General features: G+C 45.1%; 1 long non-coding RNA gene across 1 annotated transcript; it reads left to right on the top strand.

Moving 5' to 3' along the window:
• Positions 1–3318: 3318 nt before the first annotated feature.
• On the top strand, positions 3319–6800 carry LOC144707685 (uncharacterized). Its single transcript, XR_013582512.1, has 2 exons — positions 3319–5133; positions 6339–6800. It is a non-coding gene; the product is annotated as an uncharacterized LOC144707685 (long non-coding RNA).
• Positions 6801–7213: the final 413 nt, after the last annotated feature.

Here is a 7213-nt window from a genome sequence, read left to right as displayed (position 1 = left end):
AAAAAACCGAACATAAGAACCACGTGCCGACCAAAATCAAAATAGTTGGGTACGTGGATGTGCTTGAATGGGGGAATTGGAACCCAGGTGTTTCACCTTTCCCTTGGCGTGCTAGTTGAACTGAACTGGAACTAATAGGGCTGTCGATGATGATGATGGTGGCTGTGAAGACGTCTCCAGTGGAGCGGATTGAACAAGTATACCAAGAAAAAACATAATGTCAATGAAGCTTTGTCATCCTCAACCCTCAAAGGCTTCCACTAAATGATGTTGCTTAATGTACTTCAACTTGGCCCCCTAGGCCTTCTTCTTATTGCCCCCACAGCCTTAACCTGGGTGATCACAATGATCTAGCACAAGGTTGAGCATACGTGAAGTTCAGATGCCAACTTTATTTCCTTAGAATCTTGAAAAAAACACGAACCTATAACCATGATTCCAGCTTCTATGGAATTGTATTGATCTTAGCAACAAATGATCTCTTCAAAAAATGCTTAAAAACTGCTTGGAAATTGCTATAGGAATGATCTCTTCTTGCTTTGGGACTGCAATTTTCAAAGGGCAAGAAGAAGGATGTTTGAAATTGGGGCTCAAAACTGCATATATGGACTTAGAAATCTGAAAGTGCATAATGGTAATGCTTCAAAAAGCCCACTAGTCATATGCATGGATTATAATTATGCAATAAGAAATGATAGTCATTTTAATTTCAATTTTTTATATTTATAATTTTGCCATCAGTTAAAATTACCTTTCAATAGTTAAGAGCAAAAACTAAAAGTTATATGGTGGCGAGGACGTATACGCAACGACACCGGACGTGTCACCACCATCGTCTGAATTCAACACGACCACTCAAGACATGTCGTCATCGTCACCGGATCAAATCAACGAGCCAGCGTCAGACACGTCTCCACCCACTCACACCCCTTCGCGAGTCCTGACACATCACCAAAGGCAGATCTAGAATTACGCCTTGACTTGACAAGAAACCATGCCGCTCGTCACATCGCTCGTCTTTATTTTTATTTCTTTTAACTGTATTTTCTCTTTCCTCCAAGCCCTATATGTATAGGCCATTGTTTCAAGAAACAGTTAGGCAATCATTATTCAAGAATTGTGTTTGTGTTAACCCTTCTTGGAGGATTGCTAAGCCTCCCCTATCGTGTCTCCTCCCAATGCTTGAATCATATATGCCATATCTGATAGTAGATGGGTGAGTCATGTTCACATGGTACCAAAGAAGTCCGGGGTGACTGTAGAAGTGAACGAAAAAGGAGAGGAAGTGCAGAAACGGTTAACCACAGGATGGAGAGTGTGCATCGACTATAGAAAGCTCAACAAAGCCACTAAGAAGGATCATTACCCACTACCCTTCATGGATCAAATTTTGGAAAAATTATCTGGGCAAAAATTCTTCTGCTTTCTTGACGGATATTCAGGATACAACCAAGTGAACATTCATCCTGAAGATCAAGAGAAGACAACCTTCACCAGTCCTGTAGGGACATACGCCTTCAGGCGTATGCCTTTTGGCTTATGCAATGCCCCAGCAACATTCCAAAGATGCATGAATGCCTTATTCTCAGACTTAGTTGGAGAGTGCTTAGAAATCTTCATGGACGATTTTTCCATTTTCAGATCTACATATGAAAACTGCCTCCTAAATCTCACCAAAGTATTAAAGAGATGTATTGAATCCAACCTTGTACTAAGTTGGGAAAAATCTCATTTCATGGTGCAGGAGGGGGTGGTGGTGGGCCACATGGTAAGCAACCGTGGGTTGGAAGTGGACAAGGCCAAGATCAAAATCATCAAGGGCCTTCCACCTCCAACCAACCTAAAAACCCTTAGAGGTTTTCTCGATTACGCTGGTTTCTATAGACGATTTATTTTGGATTTTGTTAAGATTTCTAAACCACTTACTAATCTTTTATCGTCTAAGAATAATGAATTTGAGCTAACACTAGAGGCCAAGACTGCATTTTATACTTTGAAAGAAGCATTAGTAAATGCACCTATATTGCAAGGGCCTGATTGGACCCTTCGTTTCGAATTAATGTGTGACGCTTCTGACTATGTCGTAGGAGCAGTCTTAGGCCAAAGGATAGATAAGAAACCAGTGGTCATTTATTATGCCAGCAGAACATTAGTAGATGCACAATTGAACTACACAACTACATAAAAAGAACTGCTCGCAATCATATTTGCGCTAGAAAAATTTAGATCTTACCTTCTAGGTAGTAAACTTACTGTTTTTTCTGATCATGCAGCAATTAGATATTTATTAGCAAAGAAGGAGGCTAAGCCTAGGTTGATTAGATGGGTTCTCTTACTTCAAGAATTTGATTTAGAAATCAAGGACAAGAAAGGATGCGAAAATGTGGTTGCTGATCACTTATCTAGAATATATAGCACCCCACCTAAGCTAATAAACGATGAATTTCCTGATGAACATGTTCTAACAGCACAAGGAACACCGATTCCTTGGTTCGCACATATTGTCAATTTTCTTGTTGCAGGAAAAATACCTACAGGATGGACGTCCAATGAAAGAAAGAAACTTCTGAACGACAGCAGATTTTACTTTTGGAAGGACCCAAAATTATTCCACCAAGGGCTAAATCAAATACTCAGGAGGTGTGTACCTAAAGAGGAGCAAAAGAGTATATTAGAATTCTGTCACGCAAAACCAGGAGGAGGACACTACTCGGCTAAGGTAACAGCTCATAAAATAGTAGAATCTGGATTTTTGTAGCCTTCATTATTTCAAGATGCACAGAAGTTTTACAATAATTGTTTAGCTTGCCAGGCCTTGATTAATATCAATAAGAAAGACCGCATGCCCTTACAACCCATCTTAGAAGTAGAAATTTTTGATTTATGGGGAATAGACTTTATGGGACCTTTTCCAAACTATCACGGGTATGAATACATTTTGATGGCTGTTGATTATGTGTCGAAATGGGTAGAAGCCATCCCTACTAAGACCAATGATGGCAAAGTGGTGACTAATTTCATAGAAAAAAATATTTTTTATCCATATGGATGTCCAAGGGCTATAGTTAGTGATGGAGGTTCTCACTTCACAAATTACAATTTTAGAACTCTCCTAAAGAAATTTGGTGTCCATCCTCGAGTCACTACCTGATGGGGGACCATCAAGCCTTAAGGAGTTATCTTTCTATTTTTTTTTGTTTGATTGTTTGTTTTTTTTGTTGTTGTTTCATCTTCCCTAACCAACTTGGGCTTCCCATTTTTCCCTATAAAAAGGAAGGATGCCCATTGTAATAGGAAACCAAGACCAACCAAATGAAATTGAAAGTGATTTTCGAAATGTAGTCCTTCATGTTTTTAGGTATTTTTTAGAATTTGTTAGTGCTTTTTTGAGAGTTTTTTAAAGTTGGGCGAAAATGCAGAAATGCCATCAAGAAAGGTCTGTTAGGACTTCTGCCCGTCGACCTCGCCGGAGCTCCGGCGCCGTCTTCGCCGACGCCGCCAACTCCGCCGCTTCAGCGGCTAAGAGACTCCCTCGGCCATCTACCTCGGAGCTTCTGGCCTTCCAAGCGCGCGTCCGGCTCTTCTCTGCTCGCCACGGCTCCTCGGTCACATTGGGATGCCGACCGCCGCCTCCGGCCGCCGCAGCTTCCTCGGCGTTTATGAGGCCCCTCAGCTGCCCTCATTGGTATGCTCTGGCTTTTCTCGGCCCTTTCCGGCTGTCTCCAGCAGCCCCGCCGCATCCGACCACCGGCAACCTCCTCCGGTGCCCTCCGCACTCCGACAGGTCTCGGACCATCTCCCATGATTCGAGTCGCCGTGGGGCCACCTAGAATGCCTCCGGCTGGCTTACGGTGGACTCTGGTGTATTCTTTGGTCGCCTTCCGACAACCAAGGTTCCCCTGGGCACCTCCGGCCGCGTCGACCACCGGCGGCGGCCTCCGGTCGCGTCGGCCACCAACGGTGACCTCAGTCGCCTCCGGCCGCTCGTCTGAGTCCTAGCAACCTACGGCAGATCTTGGCCCCTATAGCCACCGCCTGACCGCCTTGGCTGTCTTCCACTGGCCCACAGCCGGTTCTGGCCATCCCTCGATCGGCCTTGGCCGACCGCCAATCTCGGCCGCAATAGTCTCTTCGGCCGGTCACAACCTCCATGGTCGCCCTGGGCGCCAAGGCCGACACAGCTAGCCTACAGCCCTCGGCCACTCCCACCCTCAGTTACCTAGCCGTCCTCAACCGCCTGCTGTCCGCCAGTCCGCCTCCGGCCCTTCGACGGCCACCAGCCCCTCGGACGGCCTCCAGCCCCTCTGACGGCCTCCTGCCTCCTCTGGCCACAAACGGCCAAACCAGGCCGCCTCCGGCCACCCCAGACGCCTCGACAGCGGTCGATTGCCACTATGGCCCTCGACCCCTTCGTCCGCCCTCCGCCTCCTTAGCCGCCACGGTCGCCTCCACTGCTCGCCTTTACCTCGTCCACCCTTAGTTGACCCGACCTCCATCGCCTGCCGCCGCCGCCGCCCTAGCTCATCGTGCGTCGCCTTCGTCACCTCTACCGCACACAAAGTCCGAGATCCGTACCCGCACCTTATGCGCGCCTAGAATCCTTAGAGTAGTTTCGAGAAGAGTAGTCGTCGGATGACCTACCACCGTCGACGCTCACGTTCGTTCGTAGTTAGCTAGAGCCTTCTTAGATGGAGCTGTAGAGCTGTTTGTAGAGAATCAAAAAGTCTGGCTTTACAATTCGAGGTTAAAACTATTTCCTGGCAAGTTGAAAACTAGGTGGGATGGTCCCTTCATTGTAGAAGAAGTCTTTGAAAATGGAGCAGTCATGATTTTAGATTCCAAAACTCAAAAACGCTTCACAGTTAATGGACAAAGACTCAAGCCATATTTACAGGACGAGGATTTGCATGGACCTATTAACATCTCTCTAGAAAAGCCTTCTAATGATAGTAGCATGATCTAAGAATTAAGTTAGTTTCTGTTTTCTTGTTTTCTTTCTGTTGCGTTTGTTTTTTTTTGTTTTCTTTGTTAAGTTTGCAGCATCGCCTATCCAAGCCCAAGCCAACCACAATATGGATAAGACAAGTCGCCAATTGGACTCAACTCTGACATTTCAACGATCTCCACTCCTTGGTCTGCTTTCTCTTACTAGCTTTCTCCACGCCTTGTTTAAGTTTTTTACTTACCGACATATAGGAACATGCCATCTTTTCAAGGGGGAAGTCTCATGAAAAAGGTTATCGACATCAATGAAAATTTCTTTATTTTTTTTCTGTATCAAACCAAGGATATTTGATGATCTTAGGGGACATTCAAGCAATGGTAGATGTGGCATTCAAATTCTTTTCAAGGATGAGTGGAGTTGAAAGACTTGCCAGCCAAGGATACCCGAGGTGATTTAAGCCGAGCTAAGTGCACAAATGTTCATATCAGCTGAATTTCACAAGTCTTAGCACCATACTTCTCTCATATTGTCACCCACTTCAGGTTGAGTTAACACTTACATGCATGAAACCTTTAGCTTTAGTGGAGGGTAGGGCTAGTGTTGGCTCAAAGGCATTATTACTTATTGATGTGAGTGAAGCTCCCTGAACCAAGAGGGATACAAAACCTTTTCGGGGGAATAAGCTGCCAATCTAGTAAGGACAGCACATGGGTAGTGGATAAGCACCACTAAATGCAAAGCAAAGAAGCTACGTCAAGTCCTAAAAGCTTAAAGCTTGAATCTTAGACAGCAAAGTTGATTGTCATCAAATATGACCAACATGCAACGAATGTGAACTAAAAAATAAAAAGGTGGAAAAGCTGTTTCCCATGTGTTTGAGCCGATTGTATTATAGCCATTAGTACTAAGCCAGCATTAGCACCGCTCTCTACGCCTTGTTCAGTAATGCGCTTGGGTGTTAACTCGACCTTACCTCATATAATATGTACTTACCTATATGTAATCTGTAGATCAGAAGTGCACTTAGTTTTGGATTAAGGCTGAGATAGACCCTTGGGAATTTCCCTAAGCTGGCCATGTTCAATTGATAAAGACATTCCTTGATGAGAAAAAGAATCAAAACTATAAAAAATGAGGAGTCAACTAGTGATCATCATTAATTCATACTCATGTTTCATTACTAAGGGACTAGTAATGATCCAAGTTGGGGGGTATTTGTTGACTTTAATTATGTCATAAAATAATCAGGGATTTTCCAGTAATCAAAGCACCATTTGCATACATTAATTCCATATTTACCATTATTTGCATATATTATTTCTATATTTACTAACCTCACTTAGTTTAGAGAATCAAGTGGATTAGATCTCACCTTTCATCTCAATGAGTACAGATGTGGATAAAATACAACGAAGAAGGCACCTGATTAAGAAAGACTTGCAAAATTTACAAGAAGAAGCCCTAAAAAGCCCAAGAAGCCCAAAAGACTCAAGAAGCCCAAGGGAGGAACCTATAAACAGTCCTTCAAAGAGTCATTTGGGGGCTGTCTAGACTTTCTGTCTGAACAGGTTAGGGCTTGGAGAAGAAGAGTTCTACAGACCCTCCAAGAGCTGATGTGCATTGGAGTTCGGGGGAGACGCAAGCTTAGGCATAACCTGAGCACGACGATCACCACCTCGCCGGAAGGAACCTGACACAAGGTTGGTGTGATTTTTCTCGTTATAGAGAGTGTGTTCTTCTCCCTCTAATACAATATAGGTTGGGTTGGAAAGCACAATCAGTGCATTTGCAGCATTTTCCAACTTAAATTGTTGTTCATTTTAGTTAATCTGAAGTTCTTGTTGAGTTTTGTTCTTGTGATTCTCCCATTCCCATCCATCTCTCATTCCCATCCATCCTCCATTTCATCTATCTTCCAATTCCATCCATCTTTCATCCTCTCTGTTCGTCAGCTCCCTAGAGAGCTTAAGCTGCGCCAGCAGCAGCACTACGTGCAGGCAAGCCCTCGCGTAGCTGAGGCCACACGCAAGCCAACGCCGCACGCAGGCCTAGCGCAAGCCAGTTCCGCACGCAGGCCGCGCGCAGGCCGCGCGCAGGTAAGCCTGCGCGCAAGCTAGTGCCGCACGCACGTTGCGCACAAGCAAGCCCCCGCACAGTTGAGGCCGCGTGCAAGCCCTCGCCGCACGCAGGCCGCCAACAGGCTCGCCCGCGCGCAGTTGAGGCTGCGTGCTGTTGAGGCCGCACGCATGCTAGCGCGGCAAGTCGACG

Source organism: Wolffia australiana, chromosome 9, assembly GCF_029677425.1.
Source record: "Wolffia australiana isolate 7733 chromosome 9, ASM2967742v1".
In the NCBI taxonomy this organism is placed as follows: Eukaryota; Viridiplantae; Streptophyta; class Magnoliopsida; order Alismatales; family Araceae; genus Wolffia; species Wolffia australiana.
Note: the sequence above shows the minus strand (reverse complement) of the source record. Positions and strands in the feature narration are given on the sequence as shown.